General features: G+C 36.5%; 1 protein-coding gene across 3 annotated transcripts in view; it reads left to right on the forward strand.

Moving 5' to 3' along the window:
* The window catches only part of EDA (ectodysplasin A), a 411,651-nt gene that overhangs the window by 287,345 nt on the left and 101,642 nt on the right, over window positions 1-22,664 (forward strand). The gene's annotated exons all lie outside the window — the stretch shown is intronic.

Below are 22,664 nucleotides of genomic sequence, written 5' to 3' on the forward strand. Positions count from 1 at the left end.
AACTGGATCCCTTCCTTACACCTTATACAAAAATTAATTCAAGATGGCTTAAAGACTTATATGTTAGACCTAAAACCATTAAAATCCTACAAGAAAACCTAGGCAATACCATTCAGGACATAGGCGTGGGTAAGGACTTCATGTCTAAAACACCAAAAGCAATGGCAACAAAAGCCAAAATCGACAAATGGGATCTCATTAAACTAAAGAGCTTCTGCACAGCAAAAGAAACTATCATCAGAGTGAACAGGCAACCTGCAGAATGGGAGAAAATTTTTGCAACCTACTCATCTGACAAAGGGCTAATATCCAGAATCTACAATGAACTCAAACAAATTTACAAGAAAAAAACAAACAACCCCATCAAAAAGTGGGCAGAGGACATGAACAGACACTTCTCAAAAGAAGACTTTTATGCAGCCAGAAAACACATGAAGAAATGCTCTTCATCACTGGCCATCAGAGAAATGCAAATCAAAACCACAGTGAGATACCATCTCACACCAGTTAGAATGGCCATCATTAAAAAATCAGGAAACAGCAGGTGCTGGAGAGGATGTGGAGAAATAGGAACACTTTTACACTGTTGGTGGGACTGTAAACTAGTTCAACCATTGTGGAAGTCAGTGTGGCGATTCCTCAGGGATCTCGAACTAGAAATACCATTTGACTCAGCCATCCCATTACTGGGTATATACCCAAAGGACTATAAATCATGCTGCTATAAAGACACATGCACACGTATGTTTATTGCGGCACTATTCACAATAGCAAAGAGTTGGAACCAACCCAAATGTCCAACAACGATAGACTGGGTTAAGAAAATGTGGCACATATACACCATGGAATACTATGCAGCCATAAAAAATGATGAGTTCGTGTCCTTTGTAGGGACATGGATGAAACTGGAAAACATCATTCTCAGTAAACTATCGCAAGGACAAAAAACCAAACACTGCATGTTCTCACTCATAGGTGGGAATTGAACAATGAGGACTCATGGACACAGGAAGGGGAACATCACACTCCAGGGACTGTTGTGGTGTGGGGGGAGCGGGGAGGGACAGCATTAGGAGATACATCTAATGCTAAATGACGAGTTAATGGGTGCAGGAAATCAACATGGCACATGGATACATATGTAACAAACCTGCACATTGTGCACATGTACCCTAAAACCCTGAAGTATAATAAAAATAAAAAATAAAAAAAATAAATTAGTAAATATGATTTCTGTGTTAAAAGTAGAAGTTTAGAAACTGTAATCTTACATAATTCAGATTATTCTCCTCCTAAATATGTTACTTTATTCACCCTTATAGGAAATTTTACCTTTTCTACTCTCTCATAAGTCTCATTAGGCCTTTCTTTTTGTAATGTTTCCCATTTGTTGTAGCCTTTCATATAGAAAGAACTTTATGTCCTCTGTAATCTTAAACCCATGTTCTTCCAGATCACTAGCAAAAATGTTAAGATAGACTGTGTGGTATTGTGAATTAAAAAAGCATCATGGACCAGGCGCGGTGGCTCATGCCTGTAATCCCAGCACTTTGGGAGGCCAAGGTGGGTGGATCACCTGAGGTTGGGAGTTTAAGACCAGCCTGACCAACATGGCAAAAACCCCATCTCGACCAAAAATACAAAATTAGCCAGGTGTGGTGGCACATCCCTGTAATCCCAGCTACTCGGGAGGCTGAGGCAGGAGAATCACTTGAACCCAGGAGACAGAGGTTGCAGTGAGCCAAGATCGTGCCATTGCAATCCAGCCTGGGCAACAAGAATGGAAAAAAAAAAAAAAAAAAGCATCATGACAGGTGTACATATATGCAAAAACTATTTATTGAGTGCCTACTCTGCACTGGTCACTTTGCTGGGTGCTGAAGTTATAATAATGAGCAAGACAGACATAGTCCTTGCCTTCCTAGGGCTTTTGTGGTCCAGTAGAGAAGTCAGACAACTAAACAAGCAGTAAAAGAATAAAAACTAAGTGTGGACATGGGAGGAAGTGTAGGGTGCTATGGAAGCACATAACAGTAGAATCTAACCTGTCTGGGGCGGGAGAGGGCAGAGAAAACCCTCCAGATTAAGACAGATTCTGATCCCAGTTCTGCTGCAACCTTATGTGGCTTTCTTGTCAGTGCTCCTCTCTTGGCCTCAGTTTTCTCACAAGTCAATAAAGTTGTTGGACAACATAGTCTTCAGCGTCTTTTCCAATTAGTTAATTCTGCAGTTTCAGTAGTGATGCATGATACTGTAAGTGCAGACTTTGAAGGCAGATACACCTGAGTTTTATACTCTCTCTGGACCCCAACGTCCACATCTACAAAATGGGAATAATGACTACTTCAGGGTACTGGTATGAGAATTAAATGAGATCAGTTATGCAAGGCTGAAGTTACAGAGAGGACACAGATTAAACATGAGCCATTTTCCTTTTATGCCAGTTTCAATAAATAAGTGACTTAAAGTATTATCTTTGAAGTAAAACATTTATTATAAAGTAGAATGCAAAGTTTACTTGAATTTTAAGATAAACCAAAGAAATTTTCTGTTTTCGTACATGCCAGCAGACATTAGTAACATTAATCTCTACTGTTCTTTTTTGTTGTTTTTGAGACGGAGTCTCACTCTGTCGCCCAGGCTGGAGTGCAGTGGCATGATCTTGGCTCACTGCAAGCTCCGCCTCCTGGGTTCACGCCATTCACCTGCCTCAGCCTCCCGAGTAGCTGGGACTACAGGCACCCGCCACCATGCCCGGCTAATTTTTTTGTATGTTTTTAGTAGAGACAGGGTTTCACTGTGTTAGCCAGGATGGTCTTGATCTCCTGATCTTGTGATCCACCCGCCTCAGCCTCCCAAAGTGCTGGGATTACAGGCGTGAGCCACCATGCCTGGCCACTCATTTTTGTTTGTAAGCAATCTTTGGTATATGACCTTAAAAAACTTGAAAACCCAAATAAATATCATCCATTGGTTTTCCATTGACCATATTCATATTTACTTCCTCAAAAACACTTGCAAATGAATCAAGACATGATTTCTACTTACAGAAAATAGGTTGCCTTTCCCCACTGAGTTATGTTGCCATTTACATATTTGGTCTTATAGATTAAGTTGTCTGAACTCAAAACTAGGAGAGTATTTCAGAACCTCAGTAAGCTTATAAAGCCCAACTCCTAGTGTTTGTGTTAACCGGTAAAGGAATATCATGGATAAATAGTATCCACAGATGATCCTCAAGCCTTCCTTTATCTATCGTTTGAACACATTTCTTCATCAGAAACTATATACCAGAGGAAGAAAATTGACTAAAATCACTTTTCATCTACATCAAGTAGTCCCAGATTAACTCTATTTTATACTAATCGCCTCTTCATTCCAAATTTCTATGGCACTTAGGTTATCAATTTTTTAATAATAGTATTGTTAATATAATATGTTTTAAGTCAGTCTCTGGTTTTCATATACCTTGTGTTTTACTACCCCCAAAAGATCACAAACTCCTATGTAAGCATGAAATATATTTTGAGGTTCTCTTTTTATATATATCTTATTCTATAATGTCTGGTGATTTACAAGTTCTGTACAATGTAGATGCTTAGTAACCATTTGTTAACTAATTTTATACCTTCTCATGGGTATAACTACTTTGAAAAAGGCAAAAGAATATCAGCAGGAAAGAAGTGGAAGGGAATTCATGATGGCAAGTACCGGTGATGAAATTATGCCTAAACTGAATTTATTTCCCAAATTCCAGAATAGGCTAATCCATCCTTTCTGCTAAAGGAAGCTGAATACCCCCATCCCCTTCTTTTTTTTTTTTTCCAGACAGAGTCTTCCTCTGTCACCCAGGCTGGAGTGCAGAGGCACGATCTCAGCTCACTACAACCTCCGTCTCTCGGGTTCAAGAGATTCTCCTGCCTCAGCCTCCCAAGTAGCTGGGACCATAGGCATGTGCCACCACACCGGGCTAATTTTTGTATTTTCAGTAGAGATGGGGTTTCGCCATGTTGGCCAGGCAGGTCTCTAACTCCTGACCTCAAGTGATCCGCCTGCCTCGGCCTCCCAAAGTGCTGGGATTACAGGTGTAAGCCACCGTGCCCGGCCAGGAAGCTGAATACCTATTACAAGTGAAATGTAACTTGAACTCTGTGCAAAGAAATTGTTATTCTGAAATCATCTGCCTTACTATGAAGTGACAGTTCTCTAAGAAATGTGTTACCTTTTCCCTAAAAAGAGAACCTTCACTCCTTTAGCAGTCAAGTGAGTTAATTTCCTTTCAGTTTTATCAAAACCATTTCCAAACTCCATCTTAGCTTTTCCTATGAAGACAGTCAACTCTGGTGGTATCCGTACACACAGACTGTTTTGAAAAAAATCTCTGGAAGAATTAAACCTAGGGTTCTTTCGAAAGTAACTGATTGGATTCACTCTAAATAGATTTATTTTTGACAGATAACTCAGAGTATTTGTGACTGGCTAACAGCAGGAACTAGAATAGACTTCATAGTCTAGCAGGAGTTAAAACTTGAGAAATGGCCATTGATGATGAAAACCCATAGCTGATAGATAAGTAACCATTTGGAGTACTACAAAATGGGGCAGAAAAGCCACTGATAATTTATTGTATTTTTTAATCCCCGTTACAAAAAAAAAAACTCCTGGGTGCATTTATAAACACACAGACACTAAACATGACTGGGATCACACCTGGGCGATTCAGCTTCTCCAAACTCATTAACTGAAAAGATATAGATTAATTGGAGGGAGTTCAGAGAAGAGTAACAAAAATGATTAAGGGGCCAGAGGGATTGATTTATGAGCAAAGATTAAAAGAATTTTGTCTATACAATTTAACTAAGTGATGACTAAGGGGGAAGGGGGTGGGGATACAACTGTCTGAAGGGTGTAAACACCAAGGAGAGAGGAGAATAATTTACTATGCAACATGAGAATATAACTAGGGCTAATAAGCTATAATTACCCAAAGGAATAACAGAATAAATATTTCAGGGAAACTCAGAACCATGAGACCGCCAACTTGTTTCTCAAGGAGACACTGGCAGATACTTATAACGTTGGTCTCATCCAGATTAACAAGTATGTGGTATGAAACAATCATTTTATGCCATTGAGCTCTCTCTTTCCCCACCCTAGCTTCAACAGTCTTGCCTTTTACATTATTGTGGCATAGTTTGAGTCCAGCCTAGTGCACAGGTCTATATAGTTTTATCTTTGTTAGTGCCGATAAGTCAAAGTTTAATTCCAATAGTGGCCATACAAGAGCGCTTCCTTTTGGATTTACTGTGAATTTAATTGAAAAGCATCAAAATAAGGAATCATATCTGAAGAGGAGAAAATCTTGGATTCTGCTTCAGAAGTCATAGTATTTCTGTTTTGGATCTCCAATAATAAACTTTCAAATTATATTTAATGTCTAGAAAAGTTCAATTTTAGCATTATTGCAAGAAAAAAGACACTAAAAATAAATCTTTGTAGGCTTCATGATTTGTGTAAACTTTGGAATGTGGTTCTTCAGAAAACAAATTAGTCTGTGGGTAACTGCAGGCTAAGTTATTTGGCTAATTCCTATTGTGCTATCATGACATTCCAGAGCATTGCTATTTAACTTTGCCAGATAAGATTTTGCATGTCACTGCAGTGAGAGCAGCTTCTTTTGTATGCATACTTTTCTCCTTCTTTTCCTTCGTGTTGGGAATCTTCATAGGGCAATCCCAGTCTAGAAATACCATTTTTTCCCTTCACCATTGCATTGACAAGTTTTTCTGGTTTTATGTTAAATTTTATACTTCCTTGTCAACATTTTTCTTAGATAAATAATATATTAATGCAATATTTTAAATAAAATTTTTAAATAAATGTTTAATGTTATAATAGTTTTACATTTACAGAAAGGTTGTGGAGATAATACAGAGTTCCCATATATATATATCCCCAGTGTGCCCCTATTACATTAGTATGGTACATTTATCATATCAAATGACCAAATACTGATACATTATTATTAATTAAAATTCATACTTTATTCACTGTTTTTAGTTTTTACCTAATGTCCTCTTTCTGTTCCAAGATTCCATCCAAGATGCCACAGTACATTTAGTATCCCCTTGACTATAGTAATTTCTCAGACTTTCCAATGACCTTAACAGTTTTGAGGAGTACTAGTTAGGTATTTTGCAGAATGTCCTTCAATTGGGATTTGTCTAATGTTTTTCTCATGACTAGAATGGGGTTATGGGCTTTTGGAAGGAAGACTACAGAGGTAAAATGCCATTTGAAGCACATCATAGCAAAGGTACATACTATCTTTAACTTGGGGAAGCTGATTGAAAAAAAAAATTTTAAGTACATAGTATCAACGTGACTTATCACTATTATTGTTAACCTTGGTTGCCTGGCCAAGTAGTGTTTGTCAGATTTCTCCACTGTAAACTTATTTTCCCTTTTCATATTTCACTGTTTGTAAGGAAATCATTATGCACAGCCCATGCTAAAGGAGTGAGGAATTAGGCTCCACCTCCTTGATGGTGAAGTATCTACATAAATTATTTGGAATTCTTCTGCAGTTGATTTGCCTATTCTCACACTATAGGATTTATTTATTTATGTCTAGATACAGTGATATTTATTTTATACTTTGGGTTACAATCCAATACTGCTTTATTCTGTTGTTCAAATCATTCTGGCTTTGGCCTTTGGGAGGTCTTTCAGTTGGCTCCTGTGTCCCTTTGATGTACCCTCATCCATGTGGGCTTTTATTGAACACTTCTTAACTTGATGGCACTACAAGATGCTACAGGTTTATATGTATATTTCCTGCCCCACTTAGTCCTGTGACCACCCAATTCTCCAAGGATCTCTGGTTCCTTTTATTGGGTATTACAAAACAAGATCTGAGTGCTAGATGTGCTCATTGCTACTGGGTGTCATTACTTCTAGGCCTTCTCAGCTGACAGAGGAAGAAAACGTATGTGTATACTAGCCCATGTATGTATACACATATCTATCAATATTTCCATATGTAACCATCTGGATCATTACTAAGCTAAACATGAGTTCATACTGATGTCCCCAACGCTAATACAATACCACATGGATCATTCTAACCTTCTCTCCTGCTTGCGTGTAACTTCCTGTTGCCATCCACCATCCATTTACTTGATCATCCAATTCCAATTTGTGGCTATAGTGGTTTCAAGCTTGTTAATTCACACCTCTGTGGGAACAACTTTATCAAATATAGTAGATGCTTATCTATGGTTCCTTTTGTCTTTAGTCTTACAAACTCATTTCCAAAGTTACTTAGATTGGGCCTTTTTCCCCCCGGCGTCCTTCAGTGAAGTTGTTTCATACATATAATTGGATTCTTTTGTCAAATTCTGTATCCCATCCTGAGATCAATCCCCTGATGACTTCTTAGATTATTTTTTAACTTTTTCATACATTAAGATTTACTCTTTGGGCTGTAAAGTTCTGTGAAGTTTGAAAAATGCATAGTGTTGTATATCCACCATTACAATATCATACGGAATATTTTGTCGCCCTAAAAATCTCCTGTGTCCCACCTATTCAACCCTCCCTCCTCCTCCGCATACCTCTGACAACCACTGATCATCTGTATACCATCTCTACAGTTTTGTCTTTTCCAAAATGTTGCATAAATAGGATAGTGAAATGTATAGACTTTCCAACTGGCTTCTTTCACTTGGCAATATATATTTTACATTTAGCCATGTCTTTGATAGCTTGATAGCTCATTCCTATTTTATCGCTGAATAAAATTCTATTGTATGGATGTACCACAGTTTGTTTATTCATTCACCTATTAAGTGACATCTTGGTTGCTTCTAATTTTGGTGATTATGAGTAAGGCTGCTATAAACATTTGTGTGCAGATTTTTGTGTAATCATAAGTTTCAAATCAGTTGGGTAAATACAAAGGAGTGTGATTGCTGGATCATATGGTAAAACTATGTTTAACTTTGTAAGAACTGCCAAACTGTCTTCCAAGGTGGCTAACCATTTTTGCAATCTCACCAGCAGTGAATGAGGGTTCCTGTTACTATGCTTTCTTGCCAGCAATTGGTATTGTCAGTTTTTGAATTTCAGCCTTTCTAATGAGTGTCTAATGATATTTCATTTTTGTCTTAATTTTTATTTCAATAATGACAACCTTGCCCACCTTTCAGTGGTTATAAACTATGAATTTTTAAACAATAGTTTTGGTTTTACTAATTCTCTCTTTGTTGGAATTGAGGGAACAATGCTTTCAAAGTGTTAGGCTTTATTTATATTAGAAAAAGGTTTAAAATTCAGGCTGCTACCTTTTTATAAATGTGTCGATTTGTGCTTCTGTACTAATTAGCTACAACGTAGGCAAAGGAAGCATCTACTAAAGTGAATGCTAAGTCACCAGTGGCAGACAGTGAATCACAAGAACCTTATTGGATTGTTGTGCACAAAGTAGAGGGAGTTTTGTTGGTAAGCAAAGATGCCTATAAGATTATTGTTTTTCTGGATGTATCTGGGACTTCATTTTATTCTTTTTTATTTTTCTCTCTCTCATTACCATCACCACACACACACACCTTTCTGTCCTCCCCACCTAAAGATGGAAACAGCAGTAAGGAGGACTAAAATGTAATCAGAATATATATGCAGCATGACTTTTTCTTGCTTTAGGACCAGAAAACCAGTGTGACTTTCTTTTTCCTATTCCAATGTGACTAGTGGATAAATGATTTCTTTCACAACTGCTAGTTGTATCTGATTTTGATGGCCTTTCTTAAAATTTTACTTTAAGTTCCTGAATACATGTGCAGAACATGCAGGTTTGTTACATAGGTATACGTGTGCCATGGTGGTTTGCTGCACCTATTGACTCGTCCTTTAAGTCCCCTCCCCTTGCCCCCCACCCCCAAACAAGCCCTGGTGTGTGTTGTTCCCCTCCCTGTGTCCATGTGTTCTTATTGTTCAACTCCCACTTATGAGTGAGAGAACATGAGGTGTTTGGTTTTCTGTTCCTGTGTTAGTTTGCTGAGGATGATGGCTTCCAGCTTCATCCAAGTCCCTTCAAAGGACATGATCTCATTCCTTTTTATGGCTGCATAGTATTCCATGGTGTTTATGTGCCACATTTTCTTTATCCACTCTATCATTGATAGGCATTTGGGTTGGTTCCATGACTTTGCTATTGTAAATAGTGCTGCAATAAACATCCATGTGCATGTGTCTTTAAATCAGTAGAATGATTTATTTAGATGATTTATTTATAGTAGAATGATTTATTCCTTTGGGTATATATCCAGTAATGAGATTGTTGGGTCAAATGGTATTTTTGGTTCTAGATCCTTGAGGAACTGCCATACTGTCTTCCACAATGGTTGAACTAATTTACATTCCCACCAACAGTGTTAAAGCATTCCTATTTCTCCACAGCCTCGCCAGCATCTATTGTTTCCTGACTTTTTAATAATTGCCATTCTGACTGGCATGAGATCGTATCTCATTGTGGTTTTAATTTGCATTTCTCTAATTATCAGTGATGTTGAGCTTTTTTTCATATGTTTGTTGGGTATGTAAATGTCTTCTTTTGAGAATTGTCTGTTCATATCGTTTGCCCACTTTCTGATTGGGGTTGTTTTATTCTTGCAAATTTCAGTTCCTTGTAAATTCTGGATATTAGACCCTTGTCAGATGGGTAGATCACAAAAGTTTTCTCCCATTCTGTAGGTTGCCTGTTCATTCTGATGATAGTTTGTTCTGCTGTGCAGAAGCTCTTTAGTTTAATTAGATCCCATTTGTCAATTTTGGCTTTTGTTGCAACTGCTTTTGGCATTTTCGTCATGAAGTCTTTGCCCATGCCTGTGTCCTGAATGGTATTGCCTAGGTTTTCTTCTAGGGTTTTTATGGTTTTGGGTTTTACATGTAAGTCCTTAATCCATCTTGAGTTAATTTTTGTATATGGTGTAGGGAAGGGGTCCAGTTTCAAATTTCTGCATGTGGCTAGACAGAACTCTCAACACCATTTATTAAATAGGGAGTCATTTTCCCATTGCCTCTTTTTGTCAGGTTTGTCGACAACCAGATGGTTGTAGATGTGTGGTGTTACTTCTGAGGCCTCTGTTCTCTTCCATTGGTCTATATGTCTATTTTGGTACCAGTACTGTGCTGTTTTGGTTACTGTAGCCTTGTAGTATAGTTTGAAGTCAGGTAACGTGATGTCTCCAGCTTTGTTCTTTTTACTTAGGATTGTCTTGGTTATACAGGGTTGTCTTTGATTCTACATGAAATTTAAAATAGTTTTTTCTAATTCTGTGAGGAATGTCAATGGTAGTTTGATGGGAATAACATTGAATCTATAAATTACTTTGGGCAGTATGGCCATTTTCATGATATTGATTCTTCCTATCCCTGAGGATGGAATGTTTTTCCATTTGTTTGTGTCCTCCCTTATTTCCTTTAACAGTGGTTTGTAACAAATTCTTGAAGAGGTCCTTCAAATCCCTTGTTAGCTGTATTCTTAGGTATTTTATTCTCTTTGTAGTGATTGTGAATGGGAGTTCACTTATGATTTGGCTCTCTGCTTGTCTATTTTTGGTGTAAAGGAATGCTTGTGATTTTTGCACATTGATTTTGTGTTCTGAGACTTTGCTGAAGTTGCTTATCAGTTTAAGGAGTTTGGGGGCTGAGACAATGGGGTTTTCTAAATATAAAATCATGTTGTCTGCAAAGAGAGAAAATCTGACTTCCTCTCTTCTTATTTGAATACCCTTATTTCTTTCACTTGCCTGATTTCCCTGCCCAGAACTTCCAATACTATGATGAATAGGAATGGTAAGAGAGGGCATCCTTGTCTTGTGCTGGTTTTCAAAGGGAATGAGTCCAGCTTTTGCCCATTGAATATGATATTGGCTGTGGGTTTGTCATAAATAGCTCTTATTATTTTGACATATGTTCCATCAATACTTAGTTTATTGAGAGTTTTTAACATGAAGGGATGTTGAATTTTATCAAAGGCCTTTTCTGCATCTATTGAGATAATCATGTGGTTTTTGTCTTTGGTTCTGTTTATGTGATAGATTACACTTATTGATTTGCATATGTTGAACCAGCTTTGCATTCCAGGAATGAAGCAAACTTGATCTTGGTGGATAAGTTTTCTTGATATGCTGCTGGATTCAGTTTGCTAGTGTTTTATTGAGGATTTTTGCATCGATATTCATCAGAAATATTGGCCTGAGGTTTTCTGTTTTTGTCGTGTCTCTTCCCAGTTTTGGCATCAGGATGATGCTGGCTTCATAAAATGAGTTAGGCAGGAGTTCCTCCTTTTCAATTTGGAATAGTTTCAGAAGGAATGGTACCAGCTCCTCTTCGTACCTCTGGTAGAATTCGGCTGTGAATCCATCTGGTCCTGGGCTTTTTTTTTTTGGTTGGTAGGCTATTAATTACTGCCTCAATTTTAGAACTTATTATTGGTCTATTCAGGGATTCGACTTCTTCCTGGTTTAGTCTTGGGAGGGTGTATGTGTCCAGGAATTTATCTATTTCTTCTAGATTTTCTAGTTTATTTGCATAGAGATTTTTATATTATTCTCTGATGGTAGTGTGTATTTCTGTGGGGTCAGTGGTGATATCCCCATTATTATTTTTTATTGTGTCCACTTAATTCTCTCTTTTCTTCTTTATTAGTCTAGCTAGTGGTCTATTTTGTTAATTTTTTCAAAAACTCAGCTCCTGGATTCATTGATTTTTTTTTTGGAGGGTTTTTTGTGTATCTATCCTCTTCAATTCTGCTCTGATCTTAGTTATTTCTTGTCTTCTGCTAGCTTTTGGATTAGTTTGCTCTTGCCTCTCTAGCTCTTTTAATTGTGATGTTAGGGTGCCGATTTGAGATCTCTCTAGCTTTCTGATGTTGGCTATTTAGTGCTATAAATTTCCCTCTTAACACTGCTTTAGCTGTGTCCCAGGGATTCTGGTACATTGTCTCTTTGTTCTCATTGGTTTCAAAGAACTTCTTGATTTCTGCTTTAATTTCATTATTTACCCAGGAGTCATTCAGGAGCAGGTTGTTCAATTTCCATGTAATTGTGTGGTTTTGAGTGAGTTTCTTAATCCTGAGTTCTAATTTGATTGCACTGTGGTCTGAGAGACTGTTTGTTATGATGTCAGTTCTTTTGCATTTGCTGAGGAGTGTTTTACTTCCAATTATGTGGTCTATTTTAGACTAAGTGCCATGTGGCACTGAGAAGAATGTATATTTTGTTGATTTTGGGTGAAGAATTCTGTAGATGTCTATTAGGTCCACTTGTTCCAGAACTGAGTTCAAGTCCTGAATATTCTTGTTAATTTTTATCTCATTGATCTGTCTAGTGTTGACAGTGGGGTGTTAAAGTCTCCTACAATTATTGTGTGGGAGTCTAAGTCTCTTTGTAGGTCTCTAAGAACTTGTTTTTGTGAATCTGGGTACTCCTGTATTGGGTGCATATATATTTAGAATAGTTAGCTATTGTTGCATTGTTGCCTTTACCATTTTGTAATACCTTTCTTTGTCTTTTTTGATCTTTGTTTTTTTAAAGTCTGTTTTGTCAGAGACTAGGATTGCAACCCCTGCTTTTTTTTGCTTTCCATTTGCTTGGAAAATTTTCCTCCATCCCTTTGTTTTGAGCCTATGTGTGTCTTTGCACATGAGATGGGTCTCCCAAATACAGCACACCAATGGGTCTTCACTCGTTATCCAATTTGCCAGTCTGTGTCTTTTAATTGAGCCATTTAGCCCATTTACATTTAAGGTTAGTATTGTTATGTGTGAATTTGATCCTGTCATCATGATGCTATCTGGTTATTGTGCACACTAGTTGATGCAGTTTCTTCATAGTGTCATTGGTCTTTATATTTTGGTGTGTTTTTGCAGTGGCTGGTACTGGTTTTTCCTTTCCATATTTAGTGCTTCTTTCAGGAGCTCTTGCAAGGCAGGCTGGTGATAACAAAATCCCTCAGTATTTGCTTGTCTGGAAAGGATTTTATTTCTCCTTTGCTTATGAAGCTTAGTTTGGCTGGATATGAAATTCTGGGTTGAAAATTCTTTTCTAAGAGTGTTGAATATTGGCCCCCAATCTCTTCTGGCTTGTAGAGTTTCTGCTGAGAGGTCCACTGTTAGTCTGATGGGCTTCCCTTTGTAGGTGACCTAGCCTTTCTCTCTGGCTGCCCTTAACACTTTTTCCTTCATTTCAACCTTGGAGAATCTGATGGTTATGTGTCTTGGGGTTTATCTTCTCATGGAGTATCTTAGTGGTGCCCTCTGTATTTCCTGAATTTGCATGTTGGCCTGTCTTGCTAGGTTGGGGAAGTTCTCCTGGATTATATCCTGAAGTGTGTTTTCCAGCTTTTTGATTGCCTTTTAACACTAATTTAGGTCCTTCCTCTCTGAGTATACCTGGTGCTACCATGTTGCCCCATCTCTCCCCAAGCTGCAAACTTGTCTTTCTCCCTTTGTTTCCAATTCCATCTTACCCATTCTATATGCCATTACTTCAGGGTCACACTAGGTAAAAAACAATAATAGTAATTGTCTAAATCAATTTTATTTTAAATGTTAGTGGGGAAGAATACAACTAACATTAATTGAACATCTACAATGCACCAAGCACTTTTATACATGTTCTCATTTAATTCTCACAACAATCCCGTGGTGATTGTTATTTCTGTTGTATAGATGCCATTAATTTAGAGGTAAGTGGCATGCTTTAATCCTTTTGTACGTACTATTTCCTCTGTCTAGGATACCCCTTCAGTTCCATCTCTATCTAGCAAACTACCAAACCTTCAAAAGCCACTTCAGATGTCATCTCCCTAGCTGGTGGTCTCAGCACTGCCCATGTCAATTCTGAAAAGACTCTCCAAGTAATTCTGATACTGGCCCCTGGTTAAGAGTCATCATATGAAACAATACTGTGTAGAGAGCAAGAGCCACATCTTACTGATATTTGTATTCCTGTTGCATTGCAGAGTCTATTTTGCATTCCACAGTAGTGTTTTGGTCAGTGTTTATTGAAGGAATTATTTGAGGTTTATGGAAATGCCCATGTTATGTTGTATGTTACTGTGGGTGGGTGGATTTTGAAAAATTCAAGTAAATTTATTCAGATAAATGCTACATCTCTGGGGAGCAGTAGAAGTGAAAGGTGGTGATAACTATGAATGAAACCCATATAAACACAGAGGCAACAATTTTTAGAAAGAAGAGAATGCTTATCATATTTTTATTCTTTCTGGAAACAAACTACTTTTCTCATAATGCAAACTAAAAAAAAGTAAAATTTGATAAAGTCTGTTTGGCTGGTACAAATACATAGCACATAATTGTAAACCAGGGATATTTCCTTGGGAAATGGATTGCCATCAGAAAAAGAGACTGCATGAAATGTTTAACATTTATTAAAGTGGCATAGGTTAAATTGTTAAATAGCTGAAAAACACTGAAGTAGGAACTCATAGAAAAGTTTGGGTAGCCTACTATCCTTTATAAAAAGCAGGATCTTTGTTGATTCAAAATACTTTGGTTGCCTTGGGCTCTATGGTATTGAACGTTGCTAAAAATAAATGTGCCACCAACTTACACTTAGAAATTTCTTCTTTCTATAAAAGTTTACATTGTGTTGTAATTTGACCTTTATTGGCAAGAAATAATGTAAAACATTTCTAATCAATTCTAATCAATTCTCAAGCATGATATGGCAGCACTTTCCACACAACTAGGTACCAGCTGATAAGAGATGAGATCTCTGATTACTATTTCAGCAGTTACCATTAGTACAAGTAAAAATGAATATTGTGACTGGCAAGTGCTCAAGGATTTTAGTACTAACATAATTATTTATTGCTTAGAACTTGGCTCTGCATGGTCCAAGTTCAATGTCAATTTAAGACCCCAGCATGATACTGTACAGCTGACTTCATTTGCCAAAGAAATTTGAAAACTTTTTTAAAGCTATTAAAAGCATTCTTGCTGTTTTTTGGCAGTGCTAGGTAGAACTTGGCTCATCATGGAGCTGGGATAATCACAGAGTGAGCGAATGATAATTTAGGTCCTTAGGCAAACATACAAGCTTTGAAGCCAGGGTATTTCTAATTGCATGCCTAGTGCCTGATTGACATGATTCTGAGGTTAAACAACTACCCCGAGAAGCTACTCCTAGTTGCCGATTGTTTACCAGTGACCTTCCACTCCTACACATAGAATTGTGTTTCACCTACTGACAGTGGTCTGCCAAAGTCCAGGATGAATCTTCCTGGAGTGTAGATTCTGCTCGGGGTTAACAGAAAACATTTCACTTCGTTCTGTGTGTGTGTGTGTGTGTGTGTGTGTGTGTGTGTGTGTGTGTGTGTGATGTATAATGCAAAATTCTTCTAAAATGGGAGACTTCAAAGAAATGTTAGGACTTAAGCCTGTCCCTCCCACTCCTGCCACGGGGAGACGGCATTTGGAAGTGTGGAGAATCTTAAAAACACTGCTCTAAGTTATGGCCACTTTTCTGGAATGCTCTTATCTCTCACCTCTGCCCAGAAGTATCCTGCTTATTTTTCAAAAGTCATTGTCCCCATCTTCTGTACCCCAAGCAGAGTTAACACTTCTCTGTGGCTCCGTAGACTTTCCTTTATGAACCTCATATGGCATTCATCCCATTGGTGTGATTACCTGTTTGTCTTCTCACTAGGTAGATGGTGAGCCTCAGAAGAACAAGGTCTTTATATCCTCAGTGCCTTGCACTGTATTTGGTTAGAGCAAGTAACTAGCAAACAGTGAATAGTGAATAGGTAGATGGATAAATGGATGATAGAACAGACAGGAAAATGTCCATTGATATGTCCACCCACGTGAATAAGATTCTGAGCTCCTCTCCTAATATTCTAGTTTAGGCCTCTGAATATAGAAATGGGTGTTCACTGGGCTGTTTTCAACTTGCATATCAGTTATACCCTTACTTTTAATGGGGAAATATCAATGTAATTCATTCTATTAAGGCTCAGGAAGAAAAATCATATGATCATATCAATTAATGCAAACAAAGTATTTAACAAAATCCAATACCAATTCATGATTAAAAAAAAAAAAAGAAACTCCCAACCAACTAGGAGTAGAGGGGAACATCCACAAATTGATAAAGGACATCTACAAAAGTTCTACAGGTAACATCATACTTTATGGTGAAAGACTAAATGCTTTTCTTCTAAAATCAGGAACAAGATTAAGATGTCTGCTCTCAACATTTCTAGTCAACATTGTGCTGGAGGTTCTAGCCGGTGAAATAAGGAAGCAATAAATAAGAGGCAACCAATTTAGAAAGGAAATAAAACTGTCTTTATACACGGATGACATGATTATCTTTGTAAAAAGTTGTAAGAAATACACAAAACAACTACCAGAACTAGTAAGTGAATACAGCAAGTTCACAGGATACAGGGTCATTATTAAAAATCAATTCTATTCCTATATACTAGGAATAAACAATCAGAAATTGAAAATTTTAAGAATACCATTCTTAATAGCATCAAAAATATGAAATATTAAGATGTCAGTTTTCCCAAAATTGATTCAATGCAATTTAAATTTTTTATAGGAACTGATAAGCTGATCTGAAAATTTATGTGGAAAGTCTGAGTACCTAGAATATCCTAAACAACTATGAAAAAAGAGCAAAGTTGGAGGACCTATGCTACCTGATTTCAAGGCTTATTAGAAAGCTATAGTACATAGTGTTTTTAATATAGACAGTAGATCTAGTTGCAGAATAGTGAGCCAAGAAATAAACCCACACATATATGGTCAAATGATCTGCAACAAAAGTGTGAAGCAATTCAATGGAAAAATTATATTAAAAAGACAAAATACAGCATGGAAGAAAATATTTGCAAATCACATATCTGATAAAGAACTGTTATCAAGAATATATAATGATCTTTTAAAAATTCAATAATAAAAAACACACAACTCAATACTTTTAAATGGAAGAAAGAGAGTCAGGGACAATGGTGGATATCGGTAATCCCAACTACTTGGAGGCTGAGGTAACAGGATCACTTGAGCCCAGTTTGAAACCAGCCTGGGCAGCATAGCCAGATCTTGTCTCTAAAAACAAACAAACAAAAAGTTTAAATGGGTGAAGTATTTGAAAAGACAATTCACTAAAGAAGATATATGAAAAGATCCTCAACATTATTAGCCATCAGAGAAATGCAAATTAAAGCCATAATGAGAGACTACTACATACCTATTAGAATGATTAAACTTAAAAAGACTGACCATACCAAGTTTTGATGAGGATATGAGAACCTGAAACTCTCATACACACTGCTGGTGGGAATGTAAAATGGTACATCCACTTTAGGAAATAGTTTGGCAGTTTCTTGTAACATGTACTTACCACATAGTATATGTTACCCAACAGTTCTACTCCAAGGTATTTCCTAAGAGAAATAAAAGCATATGTCCACAGAAAGACTTGCACACCAATGTCCGTAACAGTTTTATTTGTAGTAAGTAAAAACTGGAAACAAATCATTTTGTCCCTCAACAGATAATGGATAAACAAACTCTGTTACATCCATGCAACAGAATACTACTTATCAATAAAAAGGAATGAACTGATACATATTATAACATGTTAGAATCTTAAACTAATTATGCAGAGAGAAAGAAGCCAGACAAAGTGTCTTGTATGATGCTATTTATATAAAATTCTAGAAAATGAAAACTGATCTATAGTGGCAAAAAGCAGATCAGTCGTTACCTGGAAATGCAGAGGGCATCAGAGACTGGGCTGAGTGGGAAGGGATTACAAAGGAGCATGAGGAAACTTTTGGGGGTGATGGATATCCTTGTTATTTTGATTGTGATGATGGTTTCACAGGTGTACATAGATGGACATACATATGTAAAAACTTAAATATGTACAGTTTGTTATATGTCTATAAAGCCATAAAAATGATCTCTGTGGCTGAAAATGAAGCTGGTTATAACTTAATCTGGAGTTTGTGTCAAGTATCAGTGGGTTATAAGAGAAAGGATATAGTCTTTGAGGCTGGGGTTAAGGGAAAGAGGCAGGTTAAATAATAGAGACGGGCTATTCTTTAGTTGCCTTCTTGCCAGAACGCTTTTACAGGTAAAGGTTCTGAGAGACGGATTTAAATTTAGTAATGGCAAAGGAAGATTTCTGTTCCAAGGTTACTAATTGGTTTTTAAATTGCCATATGATTATTTTTATATCTTATGAGTAATACATGCACATAGTTTTTAAAAATATGAACTAAGTACCTAAAAGTTTATAATGCAGGCAATGTTTCACTGTTCCAACCCTCCAAATCCTAATCCTCTGAGATTACCTTTCACTCTATTAACTGTTTCTGTTTAGTTCTTCTATTGACTGCTTCCATATATACTGCTATTTCTTAACTCATCTATTTTAGGCTTTATTAACTTTGTAATTTAATAAATGAGGCTATAACTCACTCATACTATCTCTTGTCCCAATTTGGTTATCATGCTTTTTAGTTCCTCTTTTTTTTTTTTTTTTTTTGAGGAATATACTTAGACCTTTATTTCTTGTTTCATAAACTATAGACAGTATCTCTTAGTTCTTTGTAAAAACTCAGAGTTTGTAAAAAGAGGCCATCAGTTCCCTTTATCTCTCTCCCCTACCTACCAATTCTAGTCATTTGTACTTTTACTTTTTACATTGCCAAGAGTGGTAATGTTTATGTTTTGCTCTACATTTATAATTAACTATCTCTATAATTAAATATCCTGTGATTTTATATACTGGTTATTTCCAGAAGTTGAAAATCAATATACAGTGTTTATACTATTGTTAATTATTTAAAATTTTTCTTTCTTCTGTCAAGTGTTGATAGTATTACATTTCTTAATTTGTAAAACTTGTTTTTTTCTGGATTTTCTAATTACCTTTATTTTTTCTTGCATTGTCTGCTACATTCATAAGTTTCTGTAATTTCTTAAAGATGGATAGGCCTGGCGTGGTGGCTCACGCCTATAATCCCAGCACTTTGGGAGGTCGAGGTGGGCAGATCATGAGGTCAGGAGTTCGAGACCAGCCTGGCCAACATAGTGAAACACCATCTCTACTAAACATACAAAAAATTAGCTGGGCGTGGTGGCGCCTGTAATCCCAGATACTCAGGAGGCTGAGGCAGGAGAATTGCTTGAACCCGGGAGGCAGAGGTTGCAGTGAGCTGAGATCGTACCACTGCACTCCAGCCCCGCCGACAGTGCAAGAGTCCATCTCAAAAAAAAAAAAAAGTGGATAAAATGGTGAATCCTTTTCCCTGTCTTTTTCTTGATGCCTCTCTCTTGGAGCCCCCCTTCCTTCCATTCAGACTAAGTGTTCCTTAGGCCTCTACTTTACGGCTGGGACTTACTTTTATTAGTCTTTGCAATATTAAAATGTCATGTTTTTGTTATCAGACTCAATTGATAGTTGGTTAGGACAAAATTATAGGTTTGAAATAATTTTCTGTCAGAATTTCGAAGGCATTCCTCCATTGTTCTCTCTAAGAGCCAGCGTTGCTGATGAGATGACCAAGCCATTCCAACTCTTGTTCCCTTAACTATTAATGTTTTTCCTCTCTGGGAGCTTTTAGGATCTTTTATGTATCTTTGCTGTTCTGAAATTTCATAATGTGTGTAGGGGTTGAGCAAAATGGTTTAGTACCCCAGATATAAGGCCTTCAACTCAATAAGCCCCAACTATGTAAATAGAGCCATTTTACTGGGGGACCTCTAAATTCCAGATAGTAGAGGTCTTTGTTTTACAGCATTAATGCCCACATTAGTTACCTCAATTCTTCTTAGACAATTTATTCAATCTCTTTAGAGAAGAACCTTCTGATTTTTTTCTTTGCCTTGGAAATCAATGCCTGAATACTAGCAGTTCTATATGCAGTGGAGGAAAATGATTAATATACGGATTTTCAATGAATTTCTCATATTTCATTTTCACCCTCTGCCTTACTTGGGATTTCCAATTTTCAAATTTTTCTGTGATCCTACAGGGCAGACCAACATCCTCCCAAGCTGTAAGCCCCCTCTGTCATTTTATCTGCCAATCTTTATCAGCCAGCATCCTATTCAATATCTGTCTATCAGAAATGGATTGGGATCTCTTTTCCACTGACTCCCTCTACTATTGTCTTAATTATATCTTTTTTATTGTTTAATGTCATTTTTAAATTTTTTTGTTTTTAATTTTTGTGAGTACATAGTAGGTCTATATATATTTATGGGGTACACGAGATATTTTGATACAGGCACACAATGCGTAATAATCACATCAAGGTAAATGCAGTAACCATCTCTTCAAGCATTTATCCTTTCTTTGTATTGCAAACAATCCAATTATACTCTTAGTTTTTTAAAATGTACAATATTTTAAAACGTACAATATTAAAATGTACAATAAATGATTGTTGACTGTGGTCACCTTGTTATGCTATCTAATACTAGATCTTATTCATTCTATCTAACTATATTTTTTACCCTTTAATAATCCCCGCTCCCCCACCCATTACTACCCTTCCCAGCCTCTGATAACCATCATTCTACTCTACATCCCCGTGAGTTCAATTGTCTTAATTGTTTAGCTCCCACAAATGTGTGAGAATATATGAAGTTTGTCTTTCTGTGTCTGACTTCTTTCAATTAACATCACGACCTCCATTTCCCTCCATGTTGTTGCAAATGACAGTATCTCATTCTTTTTATGGATAAATAGTACTGCATTGTGTATGTGTACCATATCTTCTTTATCCGTTCATCTGTTGATAGATACTTAGGTTGCTTCCAAATCTTGGCTATTGTGAATAGTGGCACAATAAACATGAGAGTGCAGATATCTCTTTGATATACTGATATCCTTTCTTTTGGGTATATACCTAGCAGTAGGATTGCTGGATCGTATATGGTAGTTCTATTTTTAGTTTTTTGAGGAAACTCCAAACTGTTCTCCACAGTGATTATAATAATTTACATTCCCACCAACAGTGTACAAGGGTTCCCTATTCTCCACATCCTCATCAGCATTTGTTATTGCCCGTCTTTTTTTTTATAAGAAAACATTTTTGAAGCCTTTATTTACAAAAGCTTTAAAAACAAATAATACGCTCTGTTTTGCAAATAATGTTTTGTTTAAAAAGGACTGCCCAGTTACAGCACTGTAATATCATGAATAAAGAATGTACAAGGGAGACAAACCAATGTGACTAACATTTGGAGATTTGCTAATATTATTGATTGAAGTATAGGTAATACACATTATAACTTGTAGTCCATCATTTCAAGGTAGAGTTAATGATTACCGAAAAGTCTTCTTACATCCTACACATACTCTGGTCTGGTCACATATTCTGCATGGCTAAATATTTCACAGTCTCTTTTGTCAGTATATGTAAAATAGATTGCAAAGATATACACAAAAAAATAAACAAGTATTACACTCTTCAGGTAATTTTATTAGCTCTCTCTCTATATATATGAGAATATATATATTCTCATATATTCTCAAGCATCAAAATGTTATACTTGATTGAAGATTTGTTTCAGAAAATATTTTATCCTTTATGTACTCATATATATATGAGTACATTATATATATATATTATATATATACATTTATATATGGATTTTGTTGTTTTGTACCAAATCTCTCCATTATTTACCTTTGTAGCAACTAGGAAAGCACAATTTTTGACTTCTAATTTAATTTGGTACAAAATATACCTAAAGACTTGCTATTTTTGGATTTTAAAAAAATCAATTTGTATAACCAACGAATCAAGAGCCTCATAAGTATGGCTACAAAATTAAAAAAAAAACAAGGGTAAACAGTGATGGAATAAAAATAAGCAGATCAAGGGAAGTGTGCTATCATAAAGTAACTGTAGCTTCAACATCTTGAGTACCAGTTTCCTGGCAGATACTAAATATTCACTCAGAAGGGATTTTTCCTGAAGGGTGTAAGACTGGTTTGAAAAGTCTTCAGTCACAGAGCAGCCTACACATGCCAGTTAGAAACTGAGAGACACTAGATGTGCTTGGAAGGTTAAACACTACGTACAGAAACAGCAGTTACTAAGCTCCTCAGTAGTTTCTTGTCTTTTTTTTAGTTTCACTGAATTGACAGTTTGCACAATGAATGTGCTACATTCTGTGGGTCAAAACCGAGTAAATGCTGTGTAAAGTTGGCAGATGGTCATTTTTCCAGCTAAGATCAAGTAAAAAAAAATTTCTGATAAAACAGAGGTTTTGAGTTAGAATCACTCTCCAAAGTACAAAATTGATGGTCCACAATCTCAAATAGCTAAAACTCCTGCAGAACGGAAGGGAGAGACATGAAACAGAGAAATAAATTACAGTCAGTGCTAGTTAATTTAGGAAAAGGGAAAAATAAACCAAACTCCCAAGTAGGTAAAGTTTATCAAAATATTCAATGATGTAGCTTTCTCCACTCTGTCACACACACTTGCTAACAAGTATATTAAATTAAGGCCAAATTTAACCTGAATGTGTTTTTTTGTTGTTGTTGTTGTTTGTTTTTTTTTGTGGTTTTTTTTTTTTTTTTTTTTTTTTTTTT

Source organism: Hylobates moloch, unplaced genomic scaffold (assembly GCF_009828535.3).
Source record: "Hylobates moloch isolate HMO894 unplaced genomic scaffold, HMol_V3 SCAFFOLD_7, whole genome shotgun sequence".
NCBI lineage: Eukaryota > Metazoa > Chordata > Mammalia > Primates > Hylobatidae > Hylobates > Hylobates moloch.